Below are 12,210 nucleotides of genomic sequence, written 5' to 3'. Positions count from 1 at the left end.
TGCACAGGCTTGGTTTGGCTGTAGTGATCTAATTTATTTTGCTCTTATTGGTTCATGCTGTATTTAGCATGTAAAGATACTTTTTATCCTTTTCTCATCCTTCTCTTTTCAACTACATCTTTAAATGTTGATCAATAGAAAGCAATCTCCATGAAAGTGACATGAACTGAATGATCAATTCTAAAAATGTTTCCTTTTTGTTTCCATGCAGCAAATTACCAAATCTGATTATGATTAGGTACTCCAACATAACAAGTCTGTATCTGTGTGTTATAGGGAGACTGTACTGTCATTTTAATTAATTTGTCTTTCATCTACCAGGTTTATTACTTGATTGAATCCTTAAGGATATGTCCTGTTTATAGACTGACTTTTATACCATTTTTAAAGAGGATTGCTCTTTAGAAAAAGTATAGCCTTTGGAAATAGAGTGGAGATATTTCACTAATAGTAAAATGCTGAAGGCATGGTAATTTCTTCTCTTGGTAGGAAATTTCTTCTTCTATATTCCCATGCTTTGGAAGCAAAATCTTGTGTGGGCACAATCTTATGAATCAAGAATTTGATTTTGAGTTGTCTTCTGATGCTGTTCTTGAGGTTTAAGGTTAATTTTTTTTTTCTTCACTAGTTCATGTCATTCATAGTGGTTTTGTAGCAAAGAAAGGCTGTCATTTATAAAAAATCCTTTTTAATGCCCTTAGAGAAAATAGTTTTATGTGCTGTGCTGTTAGCCAAAGTTGGCTGCTTGCTGGGTAAATTCTTGTCCACGCTAAAATTCTCATACAGAAATAAAGTAATTTGTAAAAATCCTGATTGAAGTAAGTTTCAAGTGAAACACATGAATATTAATTTAAAAAAAACCAAACAAACAAACAAGCAAAAAAAAAAAAAAAACCAAACCTAAATACTAAGTGCTTTCCTGAACAAAATTTTAGCATGGTGACACGTTTAGCTTTTTGGGTGTTCCCTTCACTTCCTTGCCTCAGAGAAATCCTTACTGTCAGAGCTGTGAGCTTCAGGTTACAAAAGTGTCAGCCAGGAAAGGGGAGTAACGTGTTTTTACAAAACAAATATAAACACATATTTTAAAGAAGCCATACAGCAAACACAGAAAGGTTGGCAGCACTGTTCCTCCCCTCTTCCCCTAAGGTAAAGAGGGGAATTACCTTAGCATAAAATGTAATTTAAAAGTCAGCATTGAAATAAAGGTGGCTTTGCTTTCTTCACAAGAATTCACCTGTCCTTCTTATTACATCATCCTTTTAATTCCACTTTTACAGGACCAAAATGCTCTCAGTCCTCTCTCGTGCTCCTCTCCTGTTTGTCCTTCTCCCCACCAAATCCACGTTCTGGAGCCACGAGAGGGAGCTCTGTTCTTTAAAATGATGGAGATGTATGTGTCAGAGGATGGAGATAAAATAGCTACTTTAGTCTTCAAATTTCAAATTGGATTTATAGAAAAGAGCTGTGGGTACATTACAAGGTGCTTCATCACTGTCATTGTGTCTCTTTTACATGCTCATCTGCTAGGTTCCTTCAGATTTTTCTTATGTACCATAGATTCTGAATGAAATACTCCAAATGCTTAGTTTAAAAGCAGTATAAAGTGCACATTACAAATTTGAAAAGTTTGGCTTTCATATCATTATGAATTATAAATAGTAATTACAGTACAAAAATGTTCAATTTCTTGTTGTGCATCCTCGTGAATTTTGCTATTTAAAAGCTTTCTCAATGTTCCCAACTTACTTTTTCTTCAACCTTTCATCTCACCCGTTAAAATTGTTCTTTTGTGTTATTTTAAATCCTCCTCAGTCTCCTTTTTCATATATTTGCAAAAGGGCTTTATTATCTTGATCCTTCAGTAAAATGTTAAGCTTAAAACCACTTATCTTTTTCACAGGTTCATTTTTTCCTCAGCAGATTTGCTGCTGTTCTGCAGCCTTCAGGCTGTCAGTGTTTTGGTTAACAAATAGAATGGAACTAAATGCAGTATTTCTTATGCAGTCCAAATAGATCCACTTCTTCATTCCTTTTTCTTGTTTCTCCATTGATTCGTTCTTCCATATTGAAGTTTCTTCATTAGTACACTTCCAGCATCAGATTTGCCTGCTTTAATTTAGTGTCTTTGTTATGGATGGGAAAAAAAAACCCTGAAGTAAAAGGGGTCTGAACAAAGAGTTCTCATTGTGTCTTCTGGACACAAATTCCTGCTTTAATTTAGTGTCTTTGTTATGGATGGGAAAAAAACCCTGAAGTAAAAGGGTTCTGATTCAGGAGGACTGCCCTGAATTTGTGTCCAGAAGCAATGAGAACTCTTAACAGCAGCCCAGATCTCACCTGCTGCTTCCTATTCCTGTGCTGACTTTGGAGTACCCACACTTCATGAGGAGACAGCTGCTCTCTGAATTTTGTGTGCCATTTTTTACTGTATCTGCTTGGCTATTTCCAATGTGGTTTAGTTTCTTTTTCATCCTTGCTGCCTGCAGGTTGTCTCATAGTCCTGCCTAATCTTCTCTTTCAGAGCTTTGTTTAAAATCTGGGAAGAAATGATCATACTACACTTATTTCCAGCAATTTTATTTGCTGGAAAATGTTTTAAATTAACAGGTAACCTCGAGGATATTTGAGGTGAGGTCCATTGTCTTTCCATGAAGCCACGGGAGTGTCATGGCTGTGTTGGTCTAGAACAATCACAATTGCCTTTCAGGATGTTCTGCAATTCAGCCCTTCTGTGTGGCATGGTCTTACTACGTGTTGTGGATTGTTTTGCTCCTTTTTCCAAGAACAGCTGTTAGGAGGTGGTCAGGAATATTCTTTTCCATGCTGTCTCCATTCTCCTCTTGATGCAGTCTTCCTTCGTCATCTTCTACCTTTTAGCACATCTTTTGTTTCTTGTGAGTCATTCCTTTCAGTCTGAAGTTCCAGGCAGAGGAAAGGTAATTGCTTGGACCAGCTCAGCTCTATTTGCATATTTCAGAGACATCACCTGTCCTTCAAGTCTATTCACTCTTCCTCCAGAACAGAGAATAATTTATGAAGCCATTCTTTTGCATTCTCCAGCCTGAAACAGAAACATTTCATGCCGTCAACACCTCCCACTGCTTCGGGTCCTTTACAAAGGAAGATGTGTCCTGGCTGCTTCTCTTCTCCTATGTTCACCTGTCCTCTTCCTGCTTTACTGGCAGCAAATGACAATTGCTTTTGGTGGCTTTGGCTGGTGTGAGCGTGGTGGTGACACTCACCTGTCCTCCCTGCCAGCATATCCCTCTGGCTCTGCGCTCCCACTGCCGTGGTGCTGTTCTGCAGCCTCAGCAGTGGGCTCAGGGGTTTGGGGAATGTCACCTTCAGATGATGGGTGTCACCTTCATGCTGTCACTTTGTTCTCATGTACATCGCTGCACAATCGGGCACTTCAGTACTTGCAGATTTTGAGAGTAGTAGTGTCTGTTTGCAGTCCCCCACACATTCCCAAATTCTCATCTCTCTTGTCTATTGGATATCACAAATCCCCACTGGCTTCAAGTTTTTCAAACCCAAAGAAGCAGAAGCAGGCCAGCACTTCCTTTCTTAGCAGCATTGAACACGTCCCTTCCACTGAAATCCTGTCGCAGGGGCCGTGGGTGGAGGTGTGACACGACACTGCAGGGGTGGCCGGGAGCTGTTATTGATCCGTTCTTGTAACGAGATGGTTATATGGCACAGCTCAAACAATAAAAATAAATAATAAAAAAAGCATCCAGATTTGCTCAGCACATTTAGCCTTCCATTTGCTGATTGCAATTTTGGCATCGCTCGCTTCGAAATATTTCCTTTTCCTATTTCGTATATTGCGTATTTACCAGTTCGAATCTGAACAGTTTGTCACTACTAACTTCAGTGGCATCCTTTCCCAAACACTCACACACCTTTTCCTGTTTGCTTTGAGTGCTGAAACTCACAGGAGGACTTAAAAGATTTTCTATTTATATATCAAAGTTTAAGAAGTTGGCATTTTAACTTGTTTGACTCGGCTTTACCAATACTGCAGTTAGTAAAATTTCTGCTGTGTAATGAGGAAAGTTGGAGATCAGGAATCTGAAGAGCAGAGACTTCTCTCTAAGGGAAAGAGAGCTCACAAAACAGAAAACAAACTTCAGAGTGAATAAAATAGCAAATGCACAATTGCTGCAGGCTCAGAGCAGTCCAGTAAGCTGGAAAACCTTTGGGAATAAAACAAATGGATTTGTCCATTGGGTGTTTTTGCAGGAAGTACTGCAGGGGGCAATATTTGATAAGGTGGGTGGCCAGGTACCCTGTGCCCAGGGCTGGGCTCCATCCCTTCTGGTGAAATAGCCTTTCTCTGTCACATTTATATGCAATAAGCAAGTTGAAACTAAAATGTGGGAAAGAGAATTTGCAGTTCAGGGATACAGTGAAAAGCAGGAGAAACAGAGAAACAATTCCCTGATTTGCAGAAGAGCTGAGGTCTATGTGTGCTTTTGGCAGGTTGCACCAGGTGTTAAGTGAATTATTTTAATAATTGATTTAAATTAATGAGCCTCTTGTATTTAAGTAAGCTCTCCAAGGCAGCTTAGAATCTCTGTAGTGTAGGATCTCCAAGAGAACTGAAAAATTTCTGTAATGACTCAAATACAAACTCTGTTTCCAATGACATAAAAAACATTCGGAAATCAAAACTTGAATTTTTCTTAAATTTGGATTCATTGCTCAAGTCTGCCCTATTGATATCTGGAACAAGAAGCTTTGATCTTTTGCAGCTTACAGGTTTTATGTCTGGTCAACTTCTAAGAACTAGATTAGTGGCTGGTAAACGCAGTTTCAGGCTGAAATATCTGGATTTCTTGGTTAGTTCTGCAGGCGGAATTTCTTCTGGAAATTAAGAAATGCATTGGAAAAACTGTGTCTAAACAAAACGAGTGCACCCATCGTGTTTTCCTGTTTGGTCTATCAAACAGATGTCTCCCTTGATAATCTGGCCCAGCAGCCACTGTTTGTGCTTGGGAAAGAGCAGCAGAGTGGTGCGGGCAGGATTACAAGGGGGATGGGAAGAGCAGGAGGGAAGGGACCTGTTTGGGTCTCTGTCTGCCTGTCACCAGCAGCAGTGAGCTCAGATACCTGCTTTGTTTGGGGAAATATCTCAATTTATGGCTTGCTGTGCTACGAGGTCAAAAACTTTGAAAAATAGCGACTTTATTTCTTTTGTAGTATAAAAGCAATTTAATTGCATCGTGTAAAGTGGGCACTAATCAAATTATGGCTGTGCTCCCTAAAGCTTGCTGTCCTGTGCTAATGCAGCACACTGGGAAGAGGAGCTGTGGAACAGTGCTGCAGGAGCTTTGCTCTGCACATTTCTTTGTACGGATCCTGCTGTGGCACTTGATCCTTAGGGAATATCATATCTGACTTTTTGTTTGGTTTTTTTTTACCCAAATGTTGTTAATAACAATAACAATAATTTCTAACTAAACATGGAAAACAAAGATCACTGTTTGCTCTACTTTTTTTTTTGAAAGCTCTTATTTCAGTGCTGACCACATTGGAAGAAGCATATCACTGAAACAATTTGTAAACTCTAATCAAGCTCTTCCCCTTTGAAAACAATACAGAACAAAGCCAAACCATCAGACCTTTTATTTTATTATTATTATTTTAGAAGAAAATGAAGCACTAGAAATTAAGATTAAAACCAGAAAATTGATCCACCCCAGTCTTCTGGCTTTGGGGCGTGTAAGACTGCAGTGTCCTCTGGTTTTAGACAAACTGTTGAGTTGGTTTTTTGTGAACTACATTGGGGTATGTAATAGTTTTTGGGAATTGTATATCTTGAGAAGGTTTAGATGTTAACACACAGAGGGATTCTTCTGCCATGCTGCCTTTTGCCAGCTGTATGAGGGACAGTCTCTAGCATGCAAGTGGAATTGGTGGAGGATGCAGTTATTTACTGTGCATGGCTCACAAAACCTTGCAGTTTTTGTGTACTTCACTCCTACTTTTGACACTAGAGGTCTGACACCTTAATTTATCCAAGTTGGAAAAAAGGCATTTTGTTATCTGCAGAATTAGATTTTAAGTGCTTTGCTTTTGGAGTATGCTTTCAGGACCAATTTTTCTTATTAGCAAGGGGATGTTTTGTAGTTCCTGTTGTGTCAGAAACTAAAGTACCACACTACAAACATGAACTAAATTTCCCCATTCTTCCACAATTCAAGGTGGGTAGTGCTGTTTTGCTGCATCTCCTCATGAGGAGTGTGTGCTGATGCTTTAAGTCCCTGACACAGATCCTACTCACAAGAGCTGTCCATAGGTAATTTGCTGCCTTTTTGTCCCTGTCTTTGCAAGTAGCTCACCAGCCAGGCATTGGGGTGCCATGCTGGTGGGGCTGGGATTTTGCTTGTGGACAAGTTTGATCAATCACAGGATTTTTTATCTCCTGCAGCCTTTTATTGTAGAGCACAAAACAAAATGCCAGACCCACACTGTTGTTTGGAATTGTGGCTCTGGCAAGCTGTGCAGAAGTGAAGAAGTTAAAATGAACAAGCATCTCATAGTAGAAATATAAACAGCTGGAATATGTGTCAGCCTCCTACCCCCTGGGAGTGTGTTGGATTGTTCTCTTTGATTTTACATCTCTGCAGAAATTTATGGTCTCGGCTCCTTTTATTTATGACATTCTGATCCTCGACCAAGCGATTGATTGAAATACAACAGTGCCAAGCTGCAAGTCTGTATTTCAGAGAGGCTGAAGTTTAGCAAGCAAACCAGCAATGCAGTCATGGATTGAAAGCTGCACTGAAATCCTGTACAGAGGTTGCCCACGTTTCTATGCCCCTAAGCTTCTTTAAAAGAGAGAATTATCATGGCAAGGGTTATGCTTCTTCTCTCTCCCTCCTTTTAGGCTGCCTGTTCTTGCTGAAAATATACTGTATGTTAAATATGCAATCTTACCAGCCCTCCAGGGGCTAACTTTGGCTTGTAGAGATGCTAGTCCTCATTTTCCCAGCTCAGATCCAGCAGTGTCGATGCACTCTGTTGTTACTGTGCTGTGAGTACCATAACATATTCTCTTGCAGCTACAGTAGTGGATTTTGAGAATTCCAACCAAGAAATTGGGGGGGGATCACCATTAGTGATTTTGGTTAAATAGTAATATTTAAATATTTTTCTTTTGAATACATCACTGAATTAATTTTCACCATCTTGCACTGATTACAGAAATATTACAGAATATACTATTTGGGATGTATTCAGAAAAAAAGAATAATTAGAGGCGTAGCTCTGCCTTGCTGAGTGTGCTGCTGCAGCAAAATGTGGTATCCCAGCATCATGATTCCTGGCTTGCAGGTGGATGAAGACACTGCATGCTAGCCAGATACACCAGAGGCAATTGAAAAAAAAAGAGCAAGTAAATTTATATAATATGTAATCTCAATTATATCTAATCTCAAACTACTGGCATACAGTGATGGCAAGAGAGTGAGACAAAACACTTTACTGTGTAACTTTCTGTGCAGCAGGGAATTTGTTTTGTTATCCCTGTAATCATTGTCCAGAAGTAACAGGTTCTGCTGTCTGCCTGCAGTCCCACAGCACCTGGCTCTTCTGTGATCCCATGGCCGTGGGATTGGAAGCATGGGATGCAGCTGAGCTCTGGGACCTTAAAACTTCACTGGAGCAATTGCTCTCCTAGCTGAGAAAGCATCTCAGTGTCAGGGACCTGATCACCAGATCAGGTGTCAGTTGCTGCATATCCTCTGCTGAAGGTTGTTGCTTCTGTGACTGAGTTGACAGAAAATGGTTAAATACTGATATTTCCAGGGATCTTGGCTTAAACTGAGATGGCAAGGTTGAATTTGTTAAAATTTCAGACCAGAAGCTGAAACGACTGAGCTGCAACCAGAGGTGCCCTCTGTCTTTTCTGCCTTGAGGTGGCAGTTTCTGGCAAGGCAAGGAAGGTGTGTGAATGCCAAGTGCAGTTTTCATTTGTTGCAGATTTTAGCAGCAATGCTGCTGCTCCTCAGCCACAAAAATGTGAATGATAAAAGCATTGAAAAGCTCATTTTTGTGAGGTAGCTGTGTGAGGCTGGAAGCAGGAAAGAGCAGTGTTGTGACATGAGAAGTGACTCCACCAGCCATCAAAACTTTCCTGTGAGGTTCATTTCTGTACTGAAAACTCTAAAACAAATCAGTGCATGATGCTTTTGGCAGTGCTGACATGACAAAACTGGGGGCTGGGAAAGCTGCAGGGTGGGCTTGGTGCAGAGGAGAGGTGTTGAGCCAAGCAGGAAGCTGCCATGGCTTGGGGCAGAGAGCAGAGCCTCTGGTGGAACAGGAGGTTTGGAACGGGAGGAAAAATAAATAGGAAATTGCAAGGTGAGGTGAGGAGGACCAGGAGGGCAAGATCTGCTCTCTCTGCCCAGTTTTAGCTGGGGTTGGATCAAGGTGACCTTTGAGGTGCTCTCCTACCCAAAGCATTCTGTGTTTCTGTGATGATTCCTGCTGCCCAGGTTGTTTCCTAAGCAGCAGAGAGCCTTCCTGGAACCTGTGGATCCCAAAGTTTCCCCGGAGTGCCCAGAAACACGGAAAATCCTGGGTTTTGGGATGGCCAGGTGAGGTGGTGGGTGAGGGTGGGAGGAGCAGGGACTGACTCCTCTGCTTGTGGCACTTTGGACATTCCAGAGGGGGGCTTTGACTTGCTCTGCTGCTCTCTTGCTTGCTCTGCTCCTGAAACTCCTGCTCCTGTTTTTGCCAGCAACCCACCAGGCTGGGCAGGCAGCTTGACTGCTTTAAATTGGGAAGGACTCAACCTCTAATTACAAAAAAATCTGATTTTTCCGAGTCATTGAAGTTGTTGCAAGACTCTCAGCTTGCTGTGTCAGAGGCTCTTAAAAAAATCAGGAATTTGGGTAGAAATTGCAGGTTTATCTTACTGTGGAATATGTAATACATTGATGTTTAGGTGTGGAGCTGTAGACACTTGAGGGTCTGTGTACCCTGCTGCTTCACATGGCTGGGCAAAGGCTGGTTAAAAGAGAGAGTGTGTTAATTAAAAATAGCATATGCTTTTGGGTAGGAGAAACCAGCTGTAATTGTTTTGTGTACAACATAAGCTATAGCATAAGTAAGCTGTTTCTTTAGTGAAAATACTGCTTTTTGAATTAGGAAAAGGTTAAGTGGCTATGTTTAGCTTGCTCTTTGCAGGAAATATCAAGGAAGTATTGAGTGTAATTACTGGGGATTAAGATTTTGTTTGGATGTTAACTAACAGATTGGTTAATGTCATGTAAACGCTATTTGTCTCTTAAATTGGAAAAAGTTTTCCTTTAAAAGGGCAGGTATTGTCTCCTACTTGGATATTTGGGCATTGTTGTACCAAATTACTCCTATTCTAAGGAAAGGTGGCACTCCTCAAAGGTCTCTGGAGCATCCTATATGTACTTTGAGCTGAACTGACCAACACAAAGGCAGAGAAAGGCTCAGGCACTGCTCAGCACTAAGGGCTGCTGCTTCCAGATCTTGCATCCCTCTGGCTGAGCCTGCCAAGGGTTGCACTGTACATTTGGAAACCTCCTTGTTCCTGCTTGGGACCAGTGAAGATCTCTTCATTCTGCCATTTCTGTGCCTGCAGACCTCATAAATCCTCCCTTGCCTTCACGACCGAGATGTGCTGTGGGAAACAAATGTCCATGGCACTGCTCTAGCAGCCTCAGAGCTGTTCCTTGCACCAGTGGGGATGTTGGCTTCTGCAGTGATGTCTGGTCCATTGTCACTGCAGAAAGCAGAGAATGGCTGCTGGTGTCCTTTATTTATCAAAATTTAGGGTTGCCTTCAGTTTTCAGGCTTCAGAGCACCTGTTTCATCCCAAGCCATGGAGTTATTCAGTATTTCCAGCTTGGCTCTGAATGTATTTCTTGTTCCTACAAATGTCTGTGTAAATCTCTATAAATATCTGTTATTAAGTTGACAAAAACCCCCAACAATTACAGTACAGGCTGTGTTTGTGTCTGTGGCTTGGTCCCCTCTGCTTGGGCATTCATGGATTTTCATACAGGTGATGGGACAGAAGGGATTGATTGCTCCAGGCCTGACCTGATCTCCTTCTTTCTGGAAGAGTCCAAACAGCACCACTCACTTCACCCTTTGGGCTGCAGGCACTGGGAATATGCAAGTTTTGGCAGAGTTCATGAAAAGAATGCGAGGAAAGGAGCCTGCTGGTGCTCTTGTGCTTGCCACCTCCATGCCTGCTTTTCCTTTTAAAAAAAGTGCTCTACAAACCAAAAACTGTGGGAAGCCACTGCTTTAGGGGTTTTTTTTTGAGCATAGTATTTCCTTCCAAACATATGCTGAAATGTGTACAGTGAGTCATGGAATCACAGCTCCTCGCAAGCATAAGACTTGCTCAAAATGATGCATTTTCCATTTATTTTCCTTCCCCTGACTGTCTTTACTACTAATTTCCAACTGTGATTATGGTGCAGTTATTAATTAAGTCGTTATAGTTAAATGAGTAATCTGCAAAGCTTTGCTTTAGATCGCAGCACTGTTTAACTATGACATTACTTATAGTATGTTGGTTTTTATTTTTTTACTGTCATCTGGAAAATATTTTCCCTGTCTTAAATTATGTTTTTTAAAGGGAAATTCTGTGATGTGACTTAAAAGAACCAGAAAACTTCACATAGACATTATTGGAATATTAACTAAACTGCCCCTTCGATATTTAAAACCAACAAAAATATTTAAAATTTAAAAAAATATTAATTAATTAATTAATTAATTAAAACACCTCAACCCCACCGTGCTGGCATTTTTCAGGGGCAGTTTGCTCAGCTTGTTCAGATCCTCAGTGGGCTCTTGAAAAGGCTCCAGGTGCTGAGTCATGTGCACGCTGGGGCCGAGCTGCTGCTGCGAGCCAGGGAGGATTGTTGAGAGAGGAATATTAAAATATTCTGTTTATGACAGTCATTAATAGGGCTGGTGTGGAGGGTACGGCAGGCAGCCTTTTGTGAAAGGTGGTTTTGCAGAGGCTGTCCTCAGCCAGGAGGGATTTGTATCTTATTTGGCTGCTACTGCCTTCCAGCGCTCAGTAAAGAGTGAGAAATGCTGAGCTCATCTCTTAGTCAGGAAGGATTTGATGAATTTAAACAATGTCAAACAACGCCTAATTTTATAAGTGGTTAAAGATATATTTCCTGTGGTAGCATCACCTCCAAAGGGTTAATATTCCCTTCGCTCTCGCGGCAGGTAGTGAAGTTCAGCCGATCAGAAGGATACAGGTGGAAAATACCTTTGGAAGAGAGCATTGTTTGTCCTCATTTCACGCCTCATTAGCCGCGCTGCCGGAGGAGCCTCCCGCTTTGTCCCGGGGTCAGGAGCCTCCCGCGGCGTGCGGGGACAAGGGACATCTCCTCCCCATCCCAGGGCTCTCATCTTCGGACCACCTGCGTTTGGGGTGGAGAGCACCCTCCTCCCCTTGGCTCTCCTGGCACTGGCCTTAACTAGCAAAGGAAAAGACGGCAGCAATTATGGCACACGCAATTAACGAGCTTCTAATCTCCAGCCTTGTGTGTAATTGCTGCTGTCAAATACAATTAGTCTCTGCCCAAGTTCCCTTCCCAGGGGGATGGCCAGGCCGTGGCACACGGGGAGAGGAGGGGGGCGACTGTCTGAAACTTCAGGAGAGTTTGCGTTTTCTTGTTGTCTCCCCAATAATCCTCGCTCTTCAAATAGAGAAATGTTGATCCGGAGCATTAGGGGAACATGGTGGCCAGCAGAGCAGGTCTGCTCTTGGATCTGAAGTGTTTTCTGTAAAATTTCTCACCTGAGACTATACCAGCTTAATTACAATTCAATCAGCGCATGTCAGGGGTTTACTGGTACCTTCCTGTGAGCCTGACAGCGCTCCAGCACTGGTACCTGTCCTGCCATAACAACAGACAGGAGTTCCTACACCTCCCAGGTGTAGCTGGGGGAGCTGAGACATGGTCCAGGGTTTGTCCTCCCCCTGCCAAGCAGATCTCTGTGAGCATCCAGCAACTGCAGCTCCTCCAGACTTGGTGGCTCAGGACCCTTGGTTGCACTTCAAAGCCCTGCAGCATTTTGAAAGGCCATGACAGATCTTGGTGGCCTCTTCGGTGGCTGCTGAAGGCTGCCACAGTCCTGCCAAGGAGAGTGTTTCACCAGTCTGCTGCTGTGTGTGCACCTTGCAGA

The 12,210-nt window shown here is 42.1% G+C and overlaps 1 protein-coding gene across 1 annotated transcript in view; it reads left to right on the top strand.

The window, feature by feature from the left end:
• ACBD6 (acyl-CoA binding domain containing 6) overlaps positions 1-12,210 on the top strand; it is an 81,904-nt gene that overhangs the window by 7,563 nt on the left and 62,131 nt on the right. The gene's annotated exons all lie outside the window — the stretch shown is intronic.

This window comes from Pyrgilauda ruficollis, unplaced genomic scaffold (assembly GCF_017590135.1).
Source record: "Pyrgilauda ruficollis isolate IOZ18807 unplaced genomic scaffold, ASM1759013v1 scaffold47, whole genome shotgun sequence".
Classification (NCBI taxonomy): Eukaryota; Metazoa; Chordata; class Aves; order Passeriformes; family Passeridae; genus Pyrgilauda; species Pyrgilauda ruficollis.
This window is presented reverse-complemented; position numbering and strand designations above follow the sequence as displayed.